This window comes from Equus asinus, chromosome 25 (genome assembly GCF_041296235.1).
Source record: "Equus asinus isolate D_3611 breed Donkey chromosome 25, EquAss-T2T_v2, whole genome shotgun sequence".
NCBI lineage: Eukaryota > Metazoa > Chordata > Mammalia > Perissodactyla > Equidae > Equus > Equus asinus.
The window spans coordinates 52166341-52193946 of NC_091814.1; the positions used below are offsets into that span (position 1 = coordinate 52166341).

The window sequence follows — 27606 nt, forward strand, 5'->3', positions numbered from 1 at the left end:
TTCTGTTTCCCTTACATGGCCTAGAGCCTTGACTTGTATTCAGGAGGGGCTTATTAAATAGCAATTAAATAAATAACGAATGTCCTTTATATGGTTGTAATTTGCCCTCACCCCTGTACCTCTGTGAACATGGATACGGGAGCATTCTGAACCTCTGAACACATTTTATACAATCATTAATCACTTCTATAAGAGTTTAGTTGTTTTTATGAACTTTCCCCTCCTGAAATGACCTTTACCACAGCTTAGGTTTGGCTTAGAATATGAATTCAGTGTATTCAAGCATTTTGTAGAAAACATTCCAGTGCCCTCTCTGAATGTATTAGACCTACAGTGACGACAAAAACAGCTTTTGAGTAACACAGTAAAACTGTCGCTCAGCTTATTTCATCAGGATGATCTTCTCTACCGGGGCCAGGAACTAACGTCAAGTTCACCGTCGCCTCTGGCTCTACGCCTGGCTTTGTGGATGTGCAACCTGTGCAGCTGCACAGGGTTTAAGGCTCTGTTGTCCCCCTTTTGAAATTCTTAATAATTTTTTAACAAGTGGCCCCATGTGTTCATGTTGCACTGGCCCCTGCAGATTGTGTAGCAGGTCCTGCCTGGCTCCCTGCATCTGCCTGAGCATTTTCTCTCTCCCATAAGTCCCCATCGCTTCCCAAAGGCAGGGCTATGGCACGCCACATCTTGGTGGGATCTGAAACATCTGTTGGGCCTTTAGAAAAAACAAGTAAGTGCATTTTTCAAAATAAACTGCTTTCTTCATGCATATTGCCAACCTAATGGAATGGAATGAACGTGTGTTAATCATTGACTGCTGTGAGCCACTGAGCTGTGGCTTTGTGTACTTATTTTGTTTAAGTATCACCTCAAACCTGTGAGATAAGTGCTATGATTCTGATTTCACCCAGGGGAGTGCTGAGGCTCAGGGGAGTTGGTAAGTGGCAGGGCTCACGCATTGAATTCTGATTTGTCTGACTGCAGGCCCATTTCCATTTTCCTACCTATGCTCATCTGAGGCCTGGAAACCTTGCCCTTGAGGTCATGTGCTGCCTGAAAGGACTAATGACTTTTTGCACCATTTTCCCACACTCACCTTTTGCACGGGACCTTTCACAGTTGTTTGGTTAACATCCAGGATATGTTGCTCTGGACTCTCCCATATCAGGCTTTGGGTTATGGAATAACTTTCCCAGGACCACCAATGAAACTAGAGGTGAAATCGCATCTGTGCCACTTACTGATGGGGATGGAAGTGGAGAAAGCAGCCAAGCAGTGGCAGGAACTGATGTGCTCTGGGATCTTGAGTCCAAGCCAACGTTTAATGGCACGTGTCTGGCTCAGCAACACTTTGTAAGAGAGGATGGCAGCCGCTTGCTCATTTTTTTTCACACACAGCTGTCCAGCATCTGCTATCTGCCAGGCACTGTATTAGGCCCCGCAGAGACTATAATGAAAAAGACGTAGCCTCTGCTTTCCAGAAGGTCACAGACTGGCAGAAAGGGCAGACGCGTAACCCACTTTACCCCAATATTTAGCCACCACTAGTTCTGAAATGGAGGAGTCAGGACTCAGAACAAATTTAGGAAATGGGTGGAATATTATTCTGAAACTCATTGGAATTCTCCCTTGTCTTAACCTTGATAGAGATTAGGGTCCTTGGTTGGGTGGCACACTTACACCTGTCATGACTTGCATCCTGGATTAATAGCTGACTCTGGCCAATCTTGTGCCATCCTCTACCTTAGCAAACAGAAACACAGTTTTTGAAAATTGACATAAAGAAGAGTTGAGAAGCAAACCAGTTGTGCCCTCTTGTGCCCCCCACCACCTGGTCACAGCGCTTTGTGGAACTGTGGATTGCTTAACAGCCTCAAGAAACCAGCAGGGTGAGAAGGCCAGAACTATGCTCAGCAAATGCAGGAATGAAGCACAGTTCTCTGTGAGTGTTTCCATGGTAACAGTGATAACAGCTGATATTTATAGACCCTCTATCTCCAAGGAGCTCAAAGGACTTTGTAGACACATTATCTTCTTCTCTAGGAGAGAGAGGGAGAGAGAGAAGGAGAGAGAGAGAGAGAAAGAGAGAGACAACAAACAAGAAGAAGGAGGAGGAGGAGAAGGAGGAGGAGGGAGGGAGATGACGGGAGGGAGGGAGATGATGGGAGAGGGGGAGATGACGGGGGGGGAGGGTGAACATGAGCAGGAGAGGAGGGAGGAGGGACAGAAGGACATGATGTGCTATTATGCACATTTCACAGATGGCACCGAGTAGAGAAATCAGTGACCCAAGGTGGCATGGCAAGCCAGTGACAGATGGTAGGTTGGATGGACCTGGTGGCTCATATAACTCCTGGAACCCTTGCTGCTGGCCTTAGGCAGATGTCAGGGCTGAACTGCCGTCTCCCAGTCATCTAGCTCTGTTCAGTGTCACCTGGGTGATCAGATAACTTCAGGGACGTCAAAGGCAGTTTGGTTCAACTATTGTTGATGTGAAACACAAGGGCAATTCTTCCGTAAAGATTTGGGGATAATGTCCAAAGCCTTATAGCCAGATAGCTGCCAGACAATCCCAGACAGTGTTCCCAGGGGTGAGAGGCCTTCATGTCCTGATAACCTCAGACAAAAAGGACTGCACACACACGCAGAGGGCCTGCACACACTGATGGAGATGGTTCTGTGATGAAGCCCATTTCACAGTGTCCCTAGGACCTTTGGAGGGAATGTTTCTCCAGGACTCCCTCTGAGACACGTGTCTGCTCCATTAGATGGGTGATGGAGCTTAGAGTTATTTGAAGGCTGTAGCCTATGAAATGGAAAATGAGTTTTGTGAATCCCAGATCTACAGTCCCTTGTATAAAATCCTTTGTATGAGTAAAGCCAACATCCTGTGGTGGAGGCCTAAACTCTGGGGTGGGTTGGAATGGTTCTCAGCTCCCTCACCCTGGAGCCGTCTCTGCCCTCCTTCTTCTTCAGGCAGAGTTTGCCAACCCTGGTCCCCACGTTTGACCCTCATAGATCTTCTGTTCCCCCCTCACCACCGCTTCACCTCCTGTTTGGCCTTTGGAAAATGGGATCTATTTTCTCTTTTAAAAAGAGCCATTATCTGCAGAGTATTCAGCTAACCTAGCCAGCAGTCCCCAGGGCAACCCTAAGAGACAAGGGCCTTCCTCTTGCAGGGCTTCAGGGGTCTTTATGAACCAATCATGCCGGTTCCTACAGCCTAGGACTTTAGGCTTAAGCAAAAGTGAGCTTCTTACTTGTCTTCAGCCTGTTTAGGCTTCAGGGCTCCTTGGGCTAAGGGGTGGGTAGTTTGGTAATGTGGAATTTTGAGACCAAGGAAAATTTAAATGTTTGATTTACAAATAGTTTTCTGACCTGCAAAGCAGAAAGAACTTCAATGAGACACTTGGAAGAAGAAAGGGATGGTTTGCTATGGGCCTTCTGGCTCCTAGAGCCATGTCGGGCACTTCCCATGTGTCCATCAGCGCCCTGGGGCTCCCCTGTCTGGGGGCCTGGGTGGGATCCTTCTCTCATCCTCTCACCACCCAGGGTGGGCTTCCTCACACTAAATTTCCTTCTGTTCCTCCAAGAAACTGAGCTCCCTCTTACCCAAGGTCTTGGGCTCCATGAGGAAGGAACCCTGTTTGTTTGCTATTGTCTTCTCAGCCCCTATTTCTGTGTCTGGAACTACTCAGCATTCGTCAATGAATGAGCCTCCTGTGACTCTCCTGTCACTCCCTCCATCCTCACCCATTTTCTCAGTTTACCTATTCCTCATCCTTAAGGGCCCTCTTCCACGCTCCCAGGTATCGTCCCTCCTGCTGGTTCCTAGAGAGTGTTTATCTTTCCCTGTCACAGCGGCCATCACGCACTACAGCATTTGCTATGTCCATATGAGTTTCTAGAGTCACTGAAGGGGGCTTTTGTAAGTAGAAAACATTACTCAAAGGTTTACTTTTGGGAAAAATTGATATTCCACTTACTAAAGTTAAAATTAGAAAAACATAGTTTATTTTAGTTCAGCTTACAGATATAATTATTTTATTTTTTAATTTAGCAGAGCTTAGCAATCACTTCTGAAGAGACTATGAATACAATTAGTTAATCACCTTCAAACATTTTAAGCTGTGAATATAAATTTTATATAAATATATGTATATATTTGGATTAACAAACAAAGCTTTCTGGAGTTCTTCAATAGTTATATACATAAGCCCTTAAATTTATAAATATGGGGTCCTAAAGTTCTCTTATATGTTCCCATAAACTTAGCAAGACTTCAACTTGGAACCATAAAACTCCACATCAATTACTCAATTGTATTTTAAATTGGCATTACAAGACTATTACTGTAATTGGCCCAATTCTCTTAAAAATTACAAATACAAAAAGAGCAAATACACACAATTTTCTTCTTAGTGCAAAATTATCAATACTATGGTTTAGTCCTCTCAAATATTTCTATACTTAATCTCAATTTTCCTGGTGTTAAGAAACACACACCCTGGGACCAGCCTGGTGGCATAGTGGTTAAGTTGAGTGCTCCGCTTCAGTGGCCCAGGGTTTGCCAGTTTGGATCCTGGGCAGGGACCTACACACCACTCGTCAAGCCATGCTGTGGCAGCATCCCACATAGAAGAACTAGAAGGACTTACAACCAGGACATACAACTATGTATTGGGGCTTTGGAGAGAAAAAAAAAAGAGGAAGATAGGCAACAGATGTTAGCTCAGGGCCAATCTTCCTCACCAAAAAGCATAACTTTAAAAAGAAAAGAAGAGGCCCAACTTACCAGTGGATGGTCTTCCAAAGATCCCTTTAAAAAAAAAGGAAAAAGAAACACACACCCTGTGTAAAGGAAGCCACTTGCCATCCCAGTTACCTAGGAGCAGAGTTTTGGCCAGGACATGGGCTTGTAGGTGACCTTGATGGAATTTAGTTAATGGGTATAAAGTTGTAGTCTTTCACACTGAAGAGGCTGGTCTCCTGGGTCCCTGGCCATTTCATCTAATTTTATGTTCACTCAAGGGAGTCTGCTGCTCCCATTCTTACGGATAACTTGACTGGCTTTTACATTTCCTTGGTGCCTTAAGATTTGTAAATATATTTACAAGTAAATCTTACTTAAACCTGATGGAATTCTAAGATTTATAAACATTATCTTCTTCTTAATTTTAACTTACGTTTGACCTTGATGGAGTTTTCCATTCTTTCATATTTTCAGTATCATGCCACTCTTAGGGCTGTTTAATTTGATGTTCTGTTGAATTTTGTTTGGCTTGTTTTGACTCTTGGGGTCGTTCTGCCTGCTGCTCCTGTCTCTTCCATTAGACTGTGAGCTTCCTGAGGCTAGGACAAGCTATTTTGCTCAGAGTTGTAAGCCCGGAAGTCAGCACAATGCTGGCACAGAAAACACACTTTTGTCATCTGGCCCTCCAGTTGAAGACCAGCCGGAGTGCATCTGTAGTGGAACGAATTGAGTTTATTGCTTGTTGCAACAAGAGAGAGTGTGCACCATGGGCAACCATCGGGCATTTCAGTAAGGTGTTAGAAAGAACTTCAGAGAAGATTTGGGCTTGCTTGTGTTAGGTGGATTTGGGTAGGGTTTAAAGAAGCAGGACTTTGCTCTGAATTGGATGCTGCCAGGAAGCACAGGTAATTCTGTGACTGTGGAGGACGACTAGAGTGAGATTAATGACATGATCAGTGCAGAAATTGCGGTCATTCATCTTAGTCAGGAGAGGGGCTGTTGAGTCATTTTGGGGGTTTGGACAACGTTCGTGTTTTTGTCTCTTCAGACATGATCACAAGGTGCTCTTGTTTTCATCTTGCTCCATGATGGTCACAGAGTAGCATGCTCTGCTCTTGCATGAAATTATTTCTGTTCAGTAGGAGGACATCAACACCCAGCCGTGAACAACACCAGGCACCAAGGTTTAGCAGTAGTACCAGGCTGGCTCCAGTGTGGACTTGAGGAAGCTCTAGTAGGCCCACGCTCATGCTCCCACTGTGCCTCCTTCAGGTTCATTGGGCCTCAGGCAGTAGCTTATACAGGGCCTCAGTACCTGATACCTCTTCCCCACCTCACCTAGCTGTCTCTGTCCCAGCATGCAGTTTTCACTGTAGCACTCCCTCTGCCCTGGAGTCTGGGGAGCAGACAGGGGTGCCCAGCGGCTAAAGAGTGGCTGCCCAAGGAGCATTTACCCTTCCTCATGCTGGCTTAGTCTGACCAGTCCTTCTTATCCCCCTCCAGCCCAATTTTCCACCCCTGGTTGCTGGAGTCAGCAACACTGACAGAGACCAAGCTCTCAGCCCCCTGCTGTTTTCCTGCCAAAAATATTTCTGCAACTGGAATTCAATTTGGAAAATGTTTTACAAATAGAATACCTTGGGAGAATATTTTAATGGCCCTGACCGAAGGATAATGTGTGATTCCAGATAACAGCTCCCAGTGCTTGGGAACCAGAAATCCTAACCGATTAACGCCAGTCCCTTAATTTGGACACCTTCAAAACTAGTAAAGACCCCAAACATAAGAACACTTGGAGTGTGTAGAAGTACTTAAGATCCTAACTCAGAGAACTTGTTAATTCCCCAAGGCCTTTGATTGGGAGAAAAAAGAAAAGTCCAGAGCTGGAGTGTTTGTGTCATACCCAAGATAATGGGTATCTTTAACCAACAAACTCAACCAACCAACCAACAAACCCCTTTCTTCAGAAGGACTTTCAAATGAACAAGGACATCGCTGCGAGAAGCAGAAAAATAGGTAAGAGTTATTGGTTGATTTACTGTTGGTGGACATTGGCCTCTTTATAGATTTTTTTCCCCCTCCGCTCTCCTTGGCTTACTTTTTGTGTGTGTGTGTGAGGAGGACTGGCCTTGAGCTAACATCTGTTGCCAATCTTCCTCTTTTTTTTTCTTCTCCCCAAAGTCCCAGTACACACTTGTGTCTTCTAGTTGCAAGACATTCTGGTTCTTCCATGTGGGATGCCACTATAGCATGCCTTGATGAGTGGTGCATAGGTCCCCGCCTGGGATCTGAACCGGCAAACCCCAGGCCATTGAAGTAGAGCATGCGAACTTAACCACTCGGCCGCAGGGCCCACCTCAGCCTCTTTATAGACTTAAGTTTTAACTTTTATATGAGTATGTTAAAGCCAAAGCACAGAATCCAAATGTGCAATAGGATCCTGATACAATGGAACATTAATTGTTCCGAGAGTCAAGGGACCTGAATTCTAGTATCACCTTAGCTGTTAAATGTTGGCCTTAAGCAAAATATGAAAATAAAAATATCTGGATCTCTGGTTTTGTAAAATGAGAGGAGTTATACTATCTGATTTAGTAGGTTCCTTACAACTTAAATATTCTAACTTTTGTATGTACAAATGCATTCGGTCAGTCATTTATTGTAGAAAGCTCACAAAAAATAATAACTGTATAATTAGTGCACACTGCCACCAGGTGAGGGTGATGCTTTGTCTATAGGTCATGTGCTCCAAATGGTAGGTTTATGCCATACCTGTGTTATATCTGAAACATTTATTATACTCCTACCTTCACCTCCTTTAAAACAAATATTTCTTTAAACCTTAAGCTTGGCCATTAGCACATACTTGCTGGCCAGAGTCATGATCTGCTCATGATCTGATTTTATCTATTGCCTATATGTACTTCTTGGCCTAAGCTCCTAATAATAATAATAATACAGTGCCTATCTGTGCCACTAAGATTGCAAAGTAAAACTTTGTCCAACCAGAAGAGAATCATTTCTCCGTTTATCCTAAGGATAGAGGCGCTTTGCAGGAAGAGCCTAGATATCAACAGCTTGATTAGATGTTTACTAGAAATGTAAACATTATAGCAATATTTTTGATAAGGAAATTTTAGGTAGGTTTCTAAGTGACATCTTTTACTTTAAAAACTTGCCTAGTAAGTGACATCTGAGTACTATCCTATCTGAAAATATTTATTTTTTATTATTATGCACTATATATTAAACAAAATGAAAGAGTAAATTCGCAAGATTTTTCAATAGTATAAAAGAGTTTCAGGAGAGAAGACCCTTACCGTAAGTTTGGTTTGAGCCTGCAAAACTTAAATCTTATGACCTTCAATAGCAAGATCCTCACCACAACATACGGCAGTTGGAGACCAAGAAGGACATTAGGCAACATTCAGAGGACATAATGTCTGGTGTTAAAACCCCCGTTAGCACCAGCCTACCTTAGGCACACAGAACTACTGTATTGACTTTGGCAATGTGTCTATGTTGTCATGCCAATAAAGTTAACTGAAGTTGAAAATCGATTGGTAACACAACCTGGTCCTGTCTCTCCTTTCACTCAGGTTGCGATTTGGTTTAGCTGAATGCGGTGGAACTGTCTCTTCTTGCATCATGTTCTTCCTCCTCTCTGGGTCAGGACCTGGGCAGCCCCATCCCCTGGGAGAGGCAGGCGGCCTGAGAAAATCACTCTCGTTCACAGGTACTTGGTGTCTGTTTAAGGAAAATGAAAGTTCTGTTTACTCTGCAAAGTGTATTCAATAGGGTTCTCTCTACAGACATATGTGTGCCTGGTTAATCCAGTTAGGCAGAAAAAGTGAATGACTAGCTAAATAGCAACAGGGGAAATATTTTACCACCTGCTTGAGCAGCTCATGGAACATCCTTTTGACCTTGCACAGCTTCGTCATCAGAGGACAGTTGCATCCAAAGGGACTATGGACAGCAGGAGGATGGAGGGGCAAGAATGCCCCCAAGGACTAAAGCTGAAGGAGGCAGGGAAGGGGAGGGTATGAGCTGCTTGGAAACTATAGGCTGTTTGATCTGAGGAGCCCTTAAATGTTGTCTCATAGAACCTTCTCATCTTACAGGCAAAGAGGCACAGTCCCTGAAGGGGTAGGTGCCTGCCCAAGGACACATGGCTAATGAAGTGACAAAGCCATCTCTGAGATGCAGGCTTCCTGACTCCTAGTTCAGGAGTCTTTTCGGTCACACTACACTGTCTGCTTTACTTACTGGAGCCTCTGGCACTTCCAGGAGACAAAGGATTCTAATTGGAGCCTCACTACTGATTTTTGGCATGACTTCAGGCAAATTGTCCTTGCTAATCTTCAGTTTCACTCTCTCTTCAGACAGGGACAGTGCAGACCACAGTGATCCACGTCTGGAGCTCAAGCTCTTTGGAGAAAGCTACACTCTAGGTGTCTTTATTTCCCGTGTTTCTAGGAATGGTTGTTTTGAGTGGTTGATTTCACCCAGATGTGCCTGCTTTCTTTGTTTTTCTCCTGTTTGTTTCCTGCTCAGAGCCCGTTGGAGGCAGAGTTATCTGACAAGTTTCAGTTATCCCAGAAATCAACCAAATTCTCCAAGTATGTGAATTCTTCCCTTTCAGACAGTTTCCAGAGTGGTTGAGAATGGGCAAAGTGAAAACTCTGTAAATTGGGAAAGTGAAAACACAACACTGACCCTTGGCCTTTCTTAAAACGGTTGTGATTAGGAATTTGACCAGGATATTACAAAAGAATAATGATTTGAGTGTTTTCTACTTTAAGCAGTACTGGAAGTTGAAATGATGTGAGCTTCCAAAACAGAAACATGGGGCAACAGTCATTCACCTTATCAAACGATTCTCTACTTTTCTTGCAGATTTTTCTTCCATTAGCATAATGGAAAATGCAATCCAATTTACACGCGTCTATTGGGTTAAAGTAGCGTGCACCAAATTTTCAGAACTCATCAGAAATCCATGTTTACCACATACGTCCTGACGATCTCTGTCTTCTCCCATTAACTCATTTTAAAGATGTTGAAAATTGAAAAATAACATATATATCTTTTGTAAGACATGTATAATTATTATGAAAAAGTAGAACGTTATCCCCATAATGCTACCACCCAGAGATGGTTACCGTCCTCACCTTCTGTATATCCCTTCAGAACTCTCTCTATAATAAAACTACTGCGTAATACTAAAAGTACTACATAATAAAAGTAACCATGCTGTTTTCTGCATATTTTCTCCAACCTGTTTTTTTCTATTAATATGGTGTGACCAGCTTTCCATGTTGATGAGCATTAATTTACAGCATTATCGTATTAGCTACAGTTTGTACACATACACATTTATTTCACTCATGCGGTATGGTAGGCATAAAGTTGCTTCCAGTTTTTATCCATTACAAATGACCCTTCAATTCAATGTACATCTTTTAAATAAATCTTTGTGCATGTCCTCGATTATTTTCGTGGCGGAAATTTTCTGCAGGGGAATTTCTAAAGAGGAATTGTTTGGCCCGAAGACCTTTGATATGCATCATCCAACCGCTCTGAAAACAGTTGTACCCAGAAATCTGTACGTGGTTATCTTCTGCACCCCAACAGCCGTGTGCATTATTTTTTTTAAAGATATTATTTTTTGGAGCAGTTTTAGGTTCACAGCAAAATTAAGAAGAAGGTACAGATATTTCCCATATACTCCCTGCCCCCACACGTACATAGCCTCCCCCGTTACCAACATCCCTCACCAGAGTGGTACATTTGTTCCAACTGATGAATTTACATTGAGACATCACAATCACCCAAGGCCCATAGCTTATATTAGGGCTCACTTTTGGTGTTGTACATTCAATAGGTTGGGACAAATGTGTAATGACATGTATCCATCATTACATTATTGTGCAGAGGTGTTTTTTTTGTTTTGTTTTGTTTTTTTGAGGAAGATTAGACCTGAGCTAATATCTGCCACCAATCCTCCTCTTTCTGCTGAGGAAGACTAGCCCTGAGTTAACATCCTTGCCCATCTTCTTCCACTTTATATGTGGGACGCCTACCACAGCGTGGCTTGCCAAGCGGAAGTGGAACGTGCGCATTTAACCGCCACGCCACTGGGTGGGTCCAGTGCAGAGTTTTTGGCTGACCTAAAAATCCTCTGTGCTATTTCTTTTCATCCCTCCTTTGCTCCCGATCCTCCATATCCTGGCAACCACTATCTTTTTACTGTCTCCATAATTTTGTCTTTTCTAGAATGTCACATAATTGAAATCACACAGTATGTAGCCTTTTCAGATTGGCTTGTTTCACTTGCTGCTATGCATTTAAGCTTCCTCCATGTCTTTTCATGGCTTGATAGCTCATTTCTTTTTAGCACTGAATAACGGTCCATTGTGTGGATGCACCACAGTTTATTTATCCATTCACCTGCTGAAGGACAGCTTGGTTGCTTCCAAGTTTTACCAATTACGAATAAAGCTGCTGTAAAATCTGTGTGCAAGTTTTTGTGTGGACCAAAGTTTTCAATTCCTTTGGGTAAATATCAAGGAGCTCAATTGCTAGATCACATGGTAAGAGTATGTTTAGTTTTGGAAGAAACTGTCAAACTGTCTTCCAAAGTGGCTGTCCCATTTTGCATTCTCACCAGCAATGTATGAGACTTCCTACTGCTCCACATCCTCACGTGCATTTGGTGTTGTCAGTGTTCTGGATCTGAGTCATTCAAATGGGTATGTAGCAATGTCTTATTGTTGTTTTAATTTGCATTTGCCGAATGACATATGAGGTGGAGCATCTTTCTATATGCTTATTTTCTATTTGCATATCTTCTTTGGTGAGTTATCTGTTAAGATCTTTGGCCATTTTTTAGTTGGGTTGTTTGTCTTCTTATTGTTGCATTTTGAGAGTTCTTTGTATTTTTTCAATAACAGTCCTTTTTTAAATGTGTCTTTTGCAAATATTTTTTCCCGGTCTGTGACTTGTCATCTCATTTTCTTGACATCGTCTTTTGCAGAGCAGAAGTTTTTGATTTTAATGAAGTTCAATTATCGATTGTTTCTTCCATGGATCCTGCCTTTGGTTTTGTATCTGAAAAGTCATCACCATACCGGGGTCATCTAGATCTCCTATTTCATCTTCCAGGAGTTTTATATTTAGGTCTATGATCCATTTTGAGTTAATTTTTGTGAAGAGTGTAATGTCCATGTCTAGATTCATTTTTGTTTTTTTTGAATGTAGATGTTTAGTTGTTGAAAAGACCATCGTTGCTTCACTGTATTGCCTTTGCTCCTTTGTCAAAGATCAGTTGACTGTATTTATGTGGGCCTATTTCTGGGCTCTCGATTCTGCTCAACTGGTCTATTTGTCTATCTTTCATCAGTGCCTCACTGTCTCGATTACTGCATCAGAAAGATAGGTAGGTCTTGAAGTCAGGTAGCATCAGTCCTTCAACTTTATTCCTTTCCTTCAATATTGTGTTAGCTATTCTGAGTCTCTTGCCTCTGCGTATCAACTTTAGACTCATTTTATTGATGTCCACAAAAGAGCTTGCTGGGATTTTGGTTGGGATTACATTGAATCTACAGATGAAGTTGAGAAGAACTGACGTCTTGACAATATTGGTTCTTCCTATACATGAACACGGAATATCTCTCCAATTATTTCATTCTTTGATTTCTTTCTTCAGAATTTTGTAGTTTTCCTCATATAGATCTTATGCATTTTTTTTAGATTTATAACTAAGTATTTCATTTTCGGGCATGTGAATGTAAGTGGTATTGTGTTTTTAATTTCAAATTCCACTTTTTCGTTGCTGGTATATAGGGAAGTGATAGACTTTTGTATATTAACCTTGTATCCTGCCACCTTCCTATAATTGCTTATTAGTACCAGACGTTTCTTTTTGTTTTTGTTTGATTCTTTTGGATTTTCTGTGTAGATGACCATGTCATCTGCAAACAAAGACAGTTTTATTTCTTCCTTCCCAATTGTATACCTGTTATTTCCTTTTCTTGTCCTATTATATTAGCTGGTACTTCCAGTAAAATATTGAATGCATTATCTTTTACTTAATAGTGTATTGAGGTATAATTGACATAAAATTTACTCATTGTAAGTGAACAGTTCAATGATTTTTTAATACATTTATATGGTTGTAAAACCACTAACACAATCCAGTTTTAGAGCATTTCCAACTCCCAAAATTTCCCTCAGCATTACCTTTTAAAGTTTGTTTGTTTTATTGAGATAGAATACAGTGAAATGGTCATATTTTATGTGTACCTACTGTCAATAAATTTTGAAGAATGTATATCAAAACACAGAATAGGGTCCGGCTCCGTGGCCGAGTGGTTAAGTTCACGTGCTCCACTGCAGCGGCCCAGGGTTCGGATCCTGGGCGCAGACATGGCACCGCTCATCAGGCCATGTTGAGGAGGCGTCCCACATCTCACAACTAGAAGGACCTGCAACTAAGATATACAACTATGTACGGGGGGGTTTGGGGAGATAAAGCAGAAAAAAAAAAAAAAGAAGATTGGCAATGGTTGTTAGCTCAGGTGCCGATCTTTAAAAAAAAAAACACAGAATATTTTAGTCATATCAGAAATTTTCCTGGTGTCCTTTCTTAATCTCCCTTTACCTCTCAAGAAGCAAACATTGATCTGATTTCCATCACTGTAGGTTCTAGAATTTCCTATAAATGAAATCATATACCATATACTTTCATTCCATATGATATTTTTGAGACTTATCCATGTTGTTTCATCTATCAGTAGTTTGTTACTTTTTTGTTGGTGAATATTTTTCCATTTGACATTTTCCATGTGACAGCTTGTTTGTTCGTTCTTACGTTGAGAACATCTGGATTGTTTCCAATTTTGGCTACTGTGAATGAAACTGCTATGAATATTCTTATACAAGCCTTTTTGTAGACAAATATTTTCCTTTTTCTTGGACAAATAGCTGGGAGTGGAATTGCTAGGTCATAGGGTAAATGTCCATTTTAACTTCTTATAAAACTTCTAAACTGTTTTCCAAAATGGTTGTGCCAATTTCCATACTTACCAGAGACCTGCTTATTCTAAACCCTTTCTACATTTGGTGTTTTAAATTTTAGACGTTCTAGTCAGTATGTAGTGAAATTTCATTGTGCTTTTACATTATCTTTAAAATGACATCACATTTTCAATTACTTGATTACCACTGAGGTTGACTAATTTTTCTATGTTCATTGGTCATTAGATTTACGCAATTCTCTTCATAAATGCAACTTTCCATGAAAACCTACCACACATGAACTATAAAGAAAAGTCAGCAAACACTGGACTTTTAGGGTCAATGTTTACTTTGCAAATTAGCTTTAGATTTCAAACACTTGGACCAGTCCTGGCTTTCCATGTTAGATTATCTAGAAATAATGCTTTCTTTCAAATTCATTTTACATTCAATAGGGAAGAAACACACACACACACAAATTATTATCTAACAAATGGGGCTAAATAGATCAAGTTATGGGACTGGTTATATAACCAGTACATGGTACATAATACATGCTTAAAATTTTTATTGAATGAGGGAATAAATGAATGAATGAAGGATTCAGAATATGAGATTCTGTTACAATGTCCTTCTTTTTACTTGCGTTTGATTTTCTTCCTGCTCTCTCCTTGCTAGGGTTTCAGGAAAAGGTGGTAACATGGACATTAGGACGTAAAGTACTTGGGATTGAGTCAGAGTCTACACTGCCTGTTTATCTTCATTGGCCTCCTCTTCTGCCTGTTACTATTTATGTTTCGCTCTTATTTTGTGTGTGTGTTTGTTCTTGTAAGCTGTCCTAAGGCCCTTCTGGAAAGAGTCATAGAACAAACAAAACACAATTCACAAGAAAGAAAAGGCCTGGCCCTTGGCCCTACAGCCGAAGGGTTTGGTTGGGGAGAGAGATCCACCCACAGGAGAGCGAAGAGCTCTGGTAGGTGGTCCAGATAGTAATTCTGGAAGGACTCATACAAGTCAGCCAAGACTTTTGGAGAAGGAAGTGTGGGTGCTGGGCCCTAGGACTTAAGTAAAAAACATTGCAGAAAACTAAGAAAATACAGATGGGCAAAAAGAAGAAAATAAGCAGGTGTTGGTAGGATTCAAATAGAGTGAAAGGACAAGCACAGAGGTGAGTGTCTAGCAGGGGCAAATGTTTGGCCTCGGAGATGAGCGCGCCCTGCCCAGGAGACAAGGGAGCAGGGATGCGGGAGAAGACGAAGATTAGGGCAAAGGCAAGGGCCCGACCAGAGAAGGGGAGGGGACCACGTTATAAAGGAAGACAGTTAAATGCCCGGCTATGGAGCTGGAGCTTTCCAGGTGGGTAGTTAGGGACCCTGGGGATTCTTGAGCAGGGGAGTGTAAGAAGAAAACCAGTGTGTGAGTAGGATTCCTTTGGTCACATTTTTCAGGCCGCCTGGGAAAGAGGAGAACCTGAAGTCAAAGAGACTGGTTTTGTGATAACCGCTAAGAAATTCTTCTGTTCTTCAACCATCAATCTACCTTCCTGTGAAATGGGGAGAATTTTATCATCTTCCCAAGACATTAATCAAGTTTTTCAAATCTTCTTCTTCACTTAAATGCTTGTATCTCATTAGCACGTTTTCCTCTAAAGTTTTGCCTTCCTTTAAGATAATATGTTGTACAAAATTCGAACTTTATAGGACAAATTAAGTGGTTGTTATTTTCTAACTGAAAGTATACCTCACTTACAAATGCCTCAAGTCAGGAGCGTGGTGCTGGAGCCATTATAACTCAGCGTTTCTTTGGGGGTTACACTTTCACAGAGCACTTATGAAAAGTGCACACTGTCTCAGGTGCCAAAACTTAAGTTTTACAGACCAGAAAACTGATAGTTAAAGAGGTAAATAATGTTGCCCAAGGTTACAAAGCTACAAAGAGGTGAAAACAGGACATTATTTAAATGAAACAGTTAAAATTATCAAAATTGAACAAAAAACATTTCTGGAATTATCATCTAATGGGAAAACATGTTTTAGTTTTTAAATATTCAAATGCAGAGAATCTCCGACAAATACAACTTTTGTGGGAAGTGAGCTACCTCTGGAACACTCGTGGAAGTCTGATCTTTTTTTCCTCTGGCTTTTGTGCTGATAATGGTTAAAATACCACCACCTTCACCAACACCTCTTTTTTCAGGCATATTACAAAGCCCACAACTTATGATTATACTAATGGCTATTATTTTTTTCTGGCTTATCACAAATCCCACTGCTAATATAATAATACTAACATTTATTGAGTGCTTGCTGCATATGAGGCAGAGGGGTAAGCATGTTTCCTGTATCACCTCATTTATTTCCTTCAGAGACCCTGTAAAGAAGGCATTACCATGATTATGATCTCCATTTTACAAAATGAGAAAACGGAGACTTAGCAAGAGACGTTAAGAACCTTGCCCAGGTTCCTACAGCTGAGAAGCCGAGGAGCCAGGAATCCATTCCAGCTTTGTCTTACTGGAGAGTCTCAACCACTGAGAAGTGAGCCGAAGACGTTTCTCCGGTTTCATGTCCTGGGAAGCTCCTGGACACTCTGTCAAGAGGCAGGGAGTGCCCTGTTGTTCTTGTGTATCTTCATCTCCGGTGAGCGACAAGCCCTGAGAGCTCAGCCAGCAACCAATCCTCAGGGGAGAGCTGGTATTTCACTCAGCCTGTTTTGTGTGTTTTTTGTCCCTTTCTCTTTGCCAATATAAGTTCGTGCCAGGAAAAGAGCATCGGATTGTGAAGAGATGCCAATAAAACTACTATAGGAGAATGTCCTCCATCATAACACTACGTGCTCGGTGCATGGCATCTGAAAATCTTCAAACAGTGCAGCCTGCAGCTACCTGAGTCACACACTCATCCTAAGAGATTCTGTGGGTCAAGGGAAGAAGGGAAAAAAGAGACGGGGTTTTCCAAGTCTCCCCATGGCCATAAACTGGGGCTGCCCGGGAAGTTATCCTTGACCTTAGCTTTTTGATAGGTGAAGACGTGCAAAAGACATGGGCTGGTCCCTGGGGAGAGTGTGGAAAGAAAAGCTCTACCAAAATTCTGCCAAGCCTGAAACAGAGAGAGGCAGTGGAAAAAGTAGCTAAATGCAGATTTTAGAGTCAGATTTATTGGCAGAAGTAAATAACCAAATAACTTTGTGCCTCAAATTCCTCATTTGTAAAATGAGCATAATACAAGTAATCATGTTTTGCAGGATTATTGTGAGGATGGTGAGAGTGCTGGAAAGAGGCTAAGCAAAGTGGCGCCTACCTTCCTGGTTAGTGGTAAACATGTGTTTCAAACTCCAGTGGGAGCCAACCTCTGTTAGCAGAAGCTATTGGCTACTAAGGCGGAATCACAAAGCAATAAGAGAAGAGAGGCATCCTGTTGTTATGGGGAGAACATATTCATGAGCATCTATGTGGGGTAGGTGTTTTAGTTAGATTGAATTAACAGTTCCCAGTTGATAAGTAAATATGTGAAAATTCAAATAATTTGCTGAAGGTCAGGTGGAAAAACCATGATTATAGCTCAAGTCTGTCTGACTTCCAGGAGTTTCCACTATATGGTATCATGTCTCGGGTACACATTTTTTTGGATGTGAGCTATAAAGTGTTAAGGTGTTTCCATGAGCTAATGTGTTAGCATGACTGAGCTCTGCTTCCACCCTGCTTTACTGGTGTCAGGAATCCACAAAAATGGGAAATTCAAATGCTTATAGGGGAGAGACAAGGGACCTTCACTGGATGTAAGAAAATTAGCAGGGCAAGCTGGTAATGAATAGCAGAGAATCCTGAGCCTAGGTGATAGGAAGACAATAGGGAATGGTGAGGACTGGGATGAAGTGGTAAGTGCACGCCCAAGCTTGAGTTGCAGCTGCTGCTCTGCTCCAGCCCATTTTAGCCATGTGTGAAAGTCAGTCAGACATTATGATTTTTCCAGAGAAGACAGAGATTTAGATTTTTATGTGAAATTACAATTAAAAATTTTTTAATTAATTTTTTTATGTTGAAATAATTGTAGATCACATGCCGTTGAAAGAAATAATACAGAAAGGTCCCTTGTACTCCTTACCCAGTTTCCGCCAATGGTAACATCTTGCAGTATTACACCCAGGGTTGATACTGATAAGGTCAGGGTACAGAATATTTCCATCAGCACAATGATCCCTCATGTTGCCCTTTTTCAGCTGCACTCACTTCCCTCCTACCCCCCACCACCTCTTAATCCTTGGCAATCACTAATATGTTCTCCATTTCTATAATTTTGACTTTTCTAGAATGTTATTTAATGAAATTATACAGTATGTTGGGATTGGCTTTTTTCATTCAGCATGATTACCTGGAGATTTGTCCAGGTTGTTCCATGTATCAAAAATTTGTTCCTTTTTATCGCTGTGTAGTAGTCTGTGGTATGGATGTACCATGGTTTAACCATTCATCCATTTGAGGACATCTGGGTTGTTTCTAGTTTGGGGCCTTTATGAATAAAACTACTTTAAACACTTTTGTACAAGTTTTTGTGTGAACATAAGCCTTCATTTCTCTGGGATAAATGTCCAAGGAGCCAATTCCTGGCTCATATGGTAGTTGCATGTTTTGGTTTTTAAGGAACTGTCAAATTGTTTTCCAGAGTGGCTTGAGCATTTTGCATTCCCACCAGCAATGTATGAGGGACCCAGTTTCTCTGCATCTTCACCAACATACAGTGTGGTCACTATTTTTTACTTTGGCCATTCTGATAGATTTGTACAGATCTCTCCTTGTGGTTTTAAATTGCATTTTCCAAGTGGCTAATGACATTGAACATCTTTGCTTGTGCTTATCTGTCATCTGTATATCCTCTTTTGTGAAATGTCTGTTCATGCCTTTTGCCTATTTTCTACTTGGATTTTTTTTTTTTTTTACTGAATTTTGAGAGTTCCTTGTTTATTCTAGATACTAGTTCTTGGTTATATGTGTGTTTGCAAATATTTTCTACACTCTGTAGATTGTCTTTACATTCTGCTAACAGAGTCTTTATAAAAAGAATTTTGATAAAGTCAATTTATCAAGTTTTCCTTCTATGGATCATGCTTTTGTTATCCAATTTAAGAACTCTTTGGCAAGTCTTAGATCCTAAAGATTTTCTATGATTTTTTTAATAGTTTTATAGTTTTACATTTTACATTTTACATAGTAATCCATTTTGAGCTAGTTTTTTTTCTCAATTATGTCAGCACCATTTCTTGAAAAAGCTATCATTCCCCCATTGAATTGCTTTTGCACCTTTATCAAAAATATATTTCTGTGAGTCTATTCCTGGGTTGTCTATTACATCCCACTCATGTAGGTGTTTCTCTCTTTGCCAACTCCATTTATGTAGGCCTTCTTGGATATCGTTTATCAGCACTGAGTAATTTTCAGCATACGAGTCCTGTACGTGTTGCCGTAGATTTCCATCTAGGTATTTCAGTTTTTTTGAGCAATTGTAAATGATATTGTATTTTTAATTTCGATTTTCACGTATTCATTGCTAGTACATAAAAATACAATTGATTTTGTATGCTTATCTTGAATATTGAGACTTTGCTGAGCTCACTTATGAAATCTGGCAGGATTTTGTTTTCTGTTTTTGTAGACTCCTTGGGATTCTCTACGATCATCATGTCGCTGCTAAAAGAGAAAGTTTTAGTTCTTCCTTTCTGATCTACATGCCTTTTGTTTTCTTTTCTTGCCTTACTGCCCTGACTAGAACGTCCAATGCTGTGGTGAATGAGTGTGGTGGGAGCGGACATCCTGCCTTGATCTCGATCTTAGGGAAAAAGCCCTGTCTTTCACCATTAGATATACATTAGTTGTGGATTCTCAGAGAAGTTCTTCATCAAGCTGAGGGAGCTCCTCTCTGTTACTATTTTTCTGAGAGTTTTGAGTCTTAAATGAGTGTTGAGCTTTTCCAAACACTCCTTTGGCTTCAGTTGATATGAGCATATGATTTTTCTCTTTAGCCTGTTAATATGGTAGATTACATTGATTTTCAAATAATGAATCAGTCTTGCATCCCTGGAAAAAAACCACACTGGGTCATAGTTTATAATTCTTTTCATATATTGCTGAATTTTATTTGCTAATATTTTGTTAAGGATATTTATATTTATGAGAGATATTTAATTTCTGTGTGTAATTTTGTTTTTTTGTGCTTTGTCTAGTTTTGGTGTCAGGGTAACGCTAGCATCAGAAAATGAATTGAGAAATGTTTTTCTTCCTCTTCTTTTTGCTGGAAGAGATTCTGTGGAGTAGATGTTAATTCTTTAAATGTTTGCTACAATTCTCCAGTAATACCATTTGGGCTTGAAGAGGTTTTTTCGGTTTTTTTAAATTACTAATTCAGTTTTCTTAAGAGTTACAGAACTGTTGGATCTCCAAAACCCTATAGATATAAAACAGGCTGATAAAACTATTCAGCTGCAAACCAGTGCCACCATTCGTGAGAGAGAAAGGTTAACCCCAAGGGTGGAGCCCTTAGCTCAGAGAATGGAGCCTTGAGCCGTAGAGGACATGAAACGTAATGAAATTTGTCCTGCTGGATTTCAACATTGCTTGGGGGCCAGCCTGGTGGCGCGGCAGTTAAGTTCGCACGTTCCACTTCAGGTGGCCTGGTGGGTTCGGATCCCCGGTGTGGACCTACGTACGCACTGCTTGTCAGGCCATGCTGTGTCAGGCGTCCCACATATAAAGTAGAGGACAATGGGCGCGGATGTTAGCTCAGGGCTAATCTTCCTCAAAAAAAAAAAAAAAAATCAAAATTGCTTGGGACTTCAATTTTCTTCCTCTCATTTTCCCTTTTGAATGGAAATGTCTATAACTGCTATCCTCTGCCTGTCATATCATTGTATTTTGGGAGCAGATAACTTGTTTTCTAGTTTTACAGGTCCATAGGCAGAGAGGAATTTTGCCTCAGGCTGGATTGTAACTAGAGTCTTCCCCATACCTGTTTAAATGACTTAGATGATAAGATTTGGGACTTTTGAGCTGGTGAGAATTTGAACTTTGAGTTGATGATGTAATTGGTTGAGACTTCTGAGGACTTTAGGATGTGGTGAATGTATTTTGTATGTGGGACAGGCATGCATCTTTGGGAGCAGAATAATGGCCCCCCAAAGATACCCACACCTAGTCCTGAGAACTTGTGAATATATTGCCTTACATGGCAAACAGGACTTTACAGATGTGATTAAGGATCTTGAGCTGGGGAGATCATCCTCGGTTCTCCCAGTGGATCCAATATAACCACAGGGGTTCTTATAAGTGAAAGAGGGAGGACAGGAGTCAGTGTCAGAGTGACGTGAAATGAGAAAGACTTGACCAGACATTGCTGGCTTTGAAGATGGGAGGGATCCATAAGATAAGGAATGAGGAAAGCTTGCAGAAGTTGGAAAAGCCAAGGGAGCATCCACAAAGTAATGTAACCTTGACACACCTTGGCATTTGCCCATTTTGAACTTCTGATCTCCAGAACTTTAAGATAATAAATTTTTATTGTTTTCAGCTACTAAATTTATGATAATTTGTCACTGTAGCAATAGAAAACTAATTTAAGTCCATACACTGAGATTTAATTTGATTGCCGTATTTTTCAGTTCTAAAATTTCCATTTGGTTCTTTTTTATATCTTCTATTTCTTTGCTGACACTTTGCATTTATTTCCTGGGGCTTTCTATTTTTTTGACTTGTTTCAAGCAGGTTCACAATTGCTCCTTGAAGTCCTTTTATCACGGGCTGCTTTAAAATCTTTGTCAGATAAATCTAACGTCTCTGTCACCTTGGTGTTAGCACCACTGAATGTCTTTCTTTATCCAGTTTGAGATCCTCCCAATTTTGGGGGTGTTGAGTGATTTTTGATTGGAATTGGGACATTTTTGTATTATTTTATGAACCTCTGGATTTTATTTAAACCTACTCTTTTAGGTGGCCTCTGCTGACAACAATCTGGCAGGGGAAGTGGGGCTGCCATTTTGTCACAGTCAGGCGGGAGTGGAAGGCCAGGTTCACCACTGGCCTCCACTGACATTCAAGTGGTGGTGAGTAAGGAAGCTCCTTGTTCCTGCTGGTGGGGTGGGAGTTCGGGTGGTGAGGGTGTCCTCATCACCACTGGGTGGTGGTGACAGTTCTGTTTCTTCCCTAGGCCTCCGCTGACACCTCCCCATTGAGGAGTGGGAGGTGTGCCTCCTTGCTGCTGGAGAGACTCCCCGTGTCGGGGGAGGTTAGGGCTGCCCATCAGTTATGGTGGATGAAAGGCCTGGCTCTCTGCTTGGCCATCTCTGACAGCACCCGGTGGGGTGGTTTGGAGGCCTCATTATAACCTCTCAACAGGGGAAGATGAGGTTCCCCACTTGGCTTGGCTGCTGTGGGTGGGGCTGGGCTACAGTTTTTTCTGTGGTCTGGCTGGAGTGGAGCAGTTATTATCTAAATGTTTTCTGTCTTGTTAGACTGCCTGGTTTTTTGTCCTTTGGCTGGGAAAAGCAGGCTTTTCTTGGGGCCGTTTTTGTCTGCACCTGCTGGCGTTTCTGGATTGTGGGCTGCTTTACTTCCAACTCTGGGATGTATGAGTCAAAACGAAAACCCGAGGAACTCACTACTGTGTCGTTCCTCAGGTCCTGAGATCCATTTCTGAGCTGACCTCGTCTCTTCACTTTTCAGAGTCCCATGTTTGTTTTATATATGATGTCCAGGGTTTTTAATTGTACTTAGTGGGAGGAATAGAAAAAAGTATGTCTGCTCCATCTTCCTGGAAGTGAAAAATCTCTCTTCATTTTTTATTGTTGGTAACTAGTTAAAAATAAAATGAACACATTTGGGGAAGGAGTGGCAAAGGAAAGAAATCTATTGACTTTATTTGGTCCACGCTGTCAGTTTGTGATTTCTATGTTAACAGAAGGAATGAAAATGTTTACTTGTGCATGTGGCTGCCTGGGGTGGAGAGATGTGGCAGGAAAAAGGGAGGGACAGCAGAGAGATAACTGGAGCTGGGGGATCCACAGGGCCTGGCCTGGAAGTCAGGTGCGTCTGACACAGATCACAGCGGGTCTGTGGAGGGACGGCTCCCCCATTCTGCGAAGACCTCCTCGTCCTTGAAAGTCCCTGCAATCAAGTTTGCTAGAGGCACTGCTTTGGAATTTTTTCTTTAATTACCTACTTAAAAAAGAATGTTTTCCTGATTATAAAATTAATACAGCTTTATGTTGGAAAATTAGGAAAACTCAGAGAAGGGGAAAGGAGGAAAGAATGCCTCCCTAAACCCTTTTTCTAAAGACACCGTAAATATTTTGGTGAGCTTCCATCCAGTCTTTTTATCCACCTGTCTATCCACCTATGTAAACAAAATTGTGGCTCTTTTTATACACTTTCAACTAGCTTTCCCCTCTACTTTAATTTTGTTATGAATGTATTCCCTTGTCATTGAATAACTTGGAAACTGTGATTTTTGATAACTCCACTGTATTCAATTATTTGAAATTTAGCAACAATTCTGTTGTTGAATGTTTTATGTTTAAAATTTCTCACTATTATGGATAATGCTGTGATGAGAATGCTTGACCACACGTCTGTCTCATTAATTCCTGGAAGTGAGAATACTTGAGCAAAGGGTGTTTAAGGCTTGATTTTTATCATCAACTTCTTCTCCAGAAAGACTACCAATTTACATTCCTGTCACCAGCAGTGGAAAATTCTTGCCTCATTGCAGCCTTGTGGGCATTGAGTGTTATCATTTTAAAAATCTTTGCAAGTTTAAAGGCAAAAAAAGTATCTTATTGTCATCTAAAACGCATTTATGTTATTATGAATAGTGTTAAACATGTTTTCTCTTTTTTGCCTTGTTAACTTTTCTGATAACTGCTTTTTGTTATTTGCACATTTTTCCCTACTGTAATTTTCTTCGTAACGGTTTGCCTGGTAGATGTGTTACAGGGATATTTTCCAGTTTGTCATTGCTTTTTAATTTTGTATGTGATGATAATTGACATAGAGCGGTTTACAGTTTCAAATCTACCATTCTTTTATTTGGATTCCTACCAAGCTTTTATGCCTAGAAAGGTCTTTCTCTACCTGTTCCATTTATCTATTGCTGCATAACAAATGACCCCAAATTTACTGTTAAAACAATAATCATTTAATTATATTTATATTTGTAGGGCAGGGAACTGGGTAGGGTCAGCTGGTGATTTTTCTGCTTCACTCGGTGTGGACAGAAGGCATTCAGTGTTAATCAGCTGACTGACTAGGAGAGTCCAAGATGGCGTCACTCACATGTCTGGGGCCTTGTGGGGACGGCTAGAAGCCTGGGCTCAGCAGGGACTGTCCACTGAGTGCTTCCTTGTGGCCTGTCCGGCACGGAGGCCTTGGGCTAGTTAGAATTCTCACATGGCAGCTCAGAGCTCCAACAGTGAGTGTTCAGCAAACAAAGCAGACGCTGTAAGCCCCTTTATGACAGCCTGGGACGTCAGCTGCTCTGTCAGTCGGGGCAGCCTCAAGCCTTCCCAGATTCAAGTGAGCTTCGTGGGAGATGTAGTGTAGAATTCGTGGCCATATTTTCCTATTGCCCCTTTACCCCACGGTAAGTTAAATGCACATTTACATTTTTTTTCTAGCCTGTTTATGCTGCTGTTACTGGTCTCTTTCTTTTTCTTGCTTTTTATAAACATTAAATTCTTAATCCGTCTAGAAAATAGTTTTACACAGACTTATAATGAGGTTCAAATTTGAATATTTCCCATTAATAAATGATTTCACTATAACCATTTCATGAATAACCATCTCTTTCCTGAGGGCCACTAACTTTTATAGATACTAGGGCCTGTGTAAATATATTGTTAATTGAGGAAAAATACCCTTCACCTTTCTCTTGACTTTTCTAGCACTCTTCTTCCTCAGGTAAGGGAGAACCTCCTGGTTAAGATCAGCTTACAGTCTGACAAGCACCAACCACAGCACTGTGGCTGGGCTGGCCAGCAGTGGTCTTTCTGGAAGGTCTCTCTCTGTGCCTCTGGGCCTGGCTGTACACCTAACTGGAGGGGTTCCTACTTTTCAGTCTACTTTTCACAATATCGGGCTCTCCCACTGTGGCAGGGCCGTTTGCCTTGGGCTGCTGCCCTCGGGTGTGTCTGAGGTGGTTTTGTTGTTGTGATTCCAAGTGCAATAGTTCCTGGGGAAGATTGCTTCTGTGATGAAGTAACTTGACTGCTTCTAGAGGGAGAAGCATTAGCTTGCTTTTGTTAATGAACTTTGTTAACAAAGAGGGAAATTCCAGTGCCTGGAGTTGTTTCCCCAGAACCTCCGTGTCTGTCTGGGTGATGTCTAATGCTGGCTCCACCCAACATTCCTCCATCCCACGGGGACCCTCTGTCCTGGCTCCCAGCTTCCTCACCCACATCTCTACTTCCTCCTCTCTCTACCATGGAGAAGTGCAGAGCTAAGCTATGCTGTGGCTCTCTCAGTACTGTGTCCTTCTGCTTGGTCATCCATTTCATTAATAGCTACCCACACTATTGCTGCTGCTACCCACCTCCTTCTGCATCCCATATTCTGTTAGCTCTACTACCTTACCTTACTGAATTCCACCCAGCAGTTTGGTGAGGTAGCTGCTGTTATTCCCACTTTAGAGATAAGTGGATGGTGGCTTAGAGATATTAATGCATTTGAGCCATGTAGTTAGTAAGTGGTGGAGCGGGAACTTTAACTTTGGTCACCTGCTGAATTTTTAAACGCTGAATGATACTTGCTCTCTTCTCTCATCTTAATCCCCAGTTCCTAACTATGGATGGGCATTTCCACTTCTCTTCCCTCAAAAAGGGCCACACACAGCTGATACCATGGGCCCTAGGAGAAGGACACCTGGCGAGGACATCTAATCCTGTCTGGCAGGAACATTTGAGACTCAGGACTCCTGAAAGTTTACTTACCTCATCCCTCCGCTTTCAGCCAACTCTTGCTGACAGGTAGAGGCCTCCTTCTCTTAGACAAGACACAGCAGAGGCACTGGACTCCCCTTTGAAAACTCCCAGCTGTTTTCTCAGGGGAGTTTTCTGTGTAACTTAACTCTGAAGCTCCATAACTCACTTCTTCTTTTCTAGGCTCTTCCAGAGAAAGTTTGCCCTGTGACCTGAGCCAGAACACACCCCAACCCTCTCTGGAGAGAAGCAGAGTCAAGGAAAGAAGAGATTTCATAGTGTGGACAGTGTTGGTTCTTCAGCGCCGAGGCCTCTCGAGTGTTGGTTTGCGTTTCTCACAGGCGGAGAGCACAGCAGGAAGGCCTGCTGTAGGAAGAGGAAGGACTTAAGGGGGAGGACTTCCAGGCAGGGAGGAGGTAGACAAGTCAGAGGAGGCTCCCAGAGGCTGTGTCCTTTTCTGCCTTTTGGCCTTTCTGAGAATACCAAGATGGAGATCTGAGCTTTTAGCACCCAAGGTCCTGCCAGATCCCAGAAAGCACAAATCGGAGACGGGCCAACCTAAAGTTAAGTGAATAAATAATGAGTGATCAGGGAGCTGCAACTTGACCATCAAATTTTATGCTTAATTTAAATCTTAGAGAGGAAAACTTATAATCGTGTCTTCAGGCTCAGTTTCCTAACATATTTCTCTTTGTAAAAGTACTATTTTTTTCATAAGCAACTGGAAGATTTCAAGTGTTTCCAAAGAACCTTTATAAAATCCCTAGCAGAGTCTCCAGTAAAGCTATAAATTGTATTTCTTGTCCTTAAAAAAAATTATTGTGTTCTGTTCTCCAGAGGGAGGAATTGGGCAATTTTGTATGAGGGACTGAAACTGAGGCCAAATATCACCATTTCAGTCTTGACATTTATCTGGAATCAGGATGTGCACACCATCAAACCATGTGACTTGGCACTACAAGAAGATTTTGTTTTCTTTGCACTGGTGAGCCTGCTTCCGTACTTTGTAAACTAGAGATCCTAGCAAGGCCTTGCTCCTAGCCCACGTGGGTATTGATGGTAGAGCCTTTCTGAGGAAATGCTTTTGGAGGGGCTTTATGTCTTCAACCAGAGTATAGCTCTGACTAAGCAGGATCTTTGTCTTAGAATGGTTTGATTTTTCTAAGCCTAAAATTGGCATAATTTTACTCATTCCTTCCTTAGAGAGGTCAATGGCGCCAACCTTCTCTGTTGCAGACACTGTTGGTTGCCTACCAGGGAGCCATTTCTCCCTTTCTACCTTGCTGTCAAAAGCCTGATTTTGGTTGCCCTCCTCTTAGGAGTTATAGGGGTTATGCCCTTTTTAGGGACTACCCAACCCTAGAGGGTGAGCCTTTATTGATCTTGGCCATTGTGGTAGCCTTGCCTTGCCTAGCAATTGTTTAAGCATGGGTAGATTGGGCTGATTCTGGCCAAGCAGACATGAGGGACGTCTGCTGGAGGAACACAATCCAGGGGCATTCCTTTTTTCTTTCTCTGAAGATTGTTGACAGTATGTGAGGCCCAACCTACATCAGATCTTGGGACTGTGGGAGAAAGCTGCAGACAGCTGAGTTACATCCATGATGTCTCTATGTCAATGAATTAACCTACTCTGAAACTGTCCTACCTCCAGACTTCACGTGATGCAAATAATAAATATTCTTCTTGTTTAAGCCACTTGCAGTTGGACCTTCTATCCTTTGCTGCCCAAAGCATCTTACACTGTGCGAGGTGCTTGAGAAAGAAGGAAACATGGTCTTTGTCCACAAGTAACATACAATCTAGGTAACCACTCTCAGCTTCCACTTTCCTGTCAGCCCCAATCTTAATCCCCTGATGGTTTGAACATCTCCTTTCGA

At 41.6% G+C, this 27606-nt stretch overlaps 1 long non-coding RNA gene across 2 annotated transcripts; it reads left to right on the top strand.

The window, feature by feature from the left end:
- The first annotated feature begins 2235 nt into the window (after positions 1 to 2235).
- On the top strand, positions 2236 to 27492 carry LOC123280665 (uncharacterized). Of its 2 annotated transcripts, XR_011498160.1 has the most exons (4): positions 2236 to 6769; positions 16137 to 16410; positions 25584 to 25774; positions 25910 to 27492. It is a non-coding gene; the product is annotated as an uncharacterized lncRNA (long non-coding RNA). The 2 variants fall into 2 exon arrangements; XR_011498159.1 differs by lacking the exons at positions 2236 to 6769; positions 16137 to 16410 and adding an exon at positions 21967 to 24393 and having other exon boundaries at positions 25910 to 27486.
- Positions 27493 to 27606: the final 114 nt, after the last annotated feature.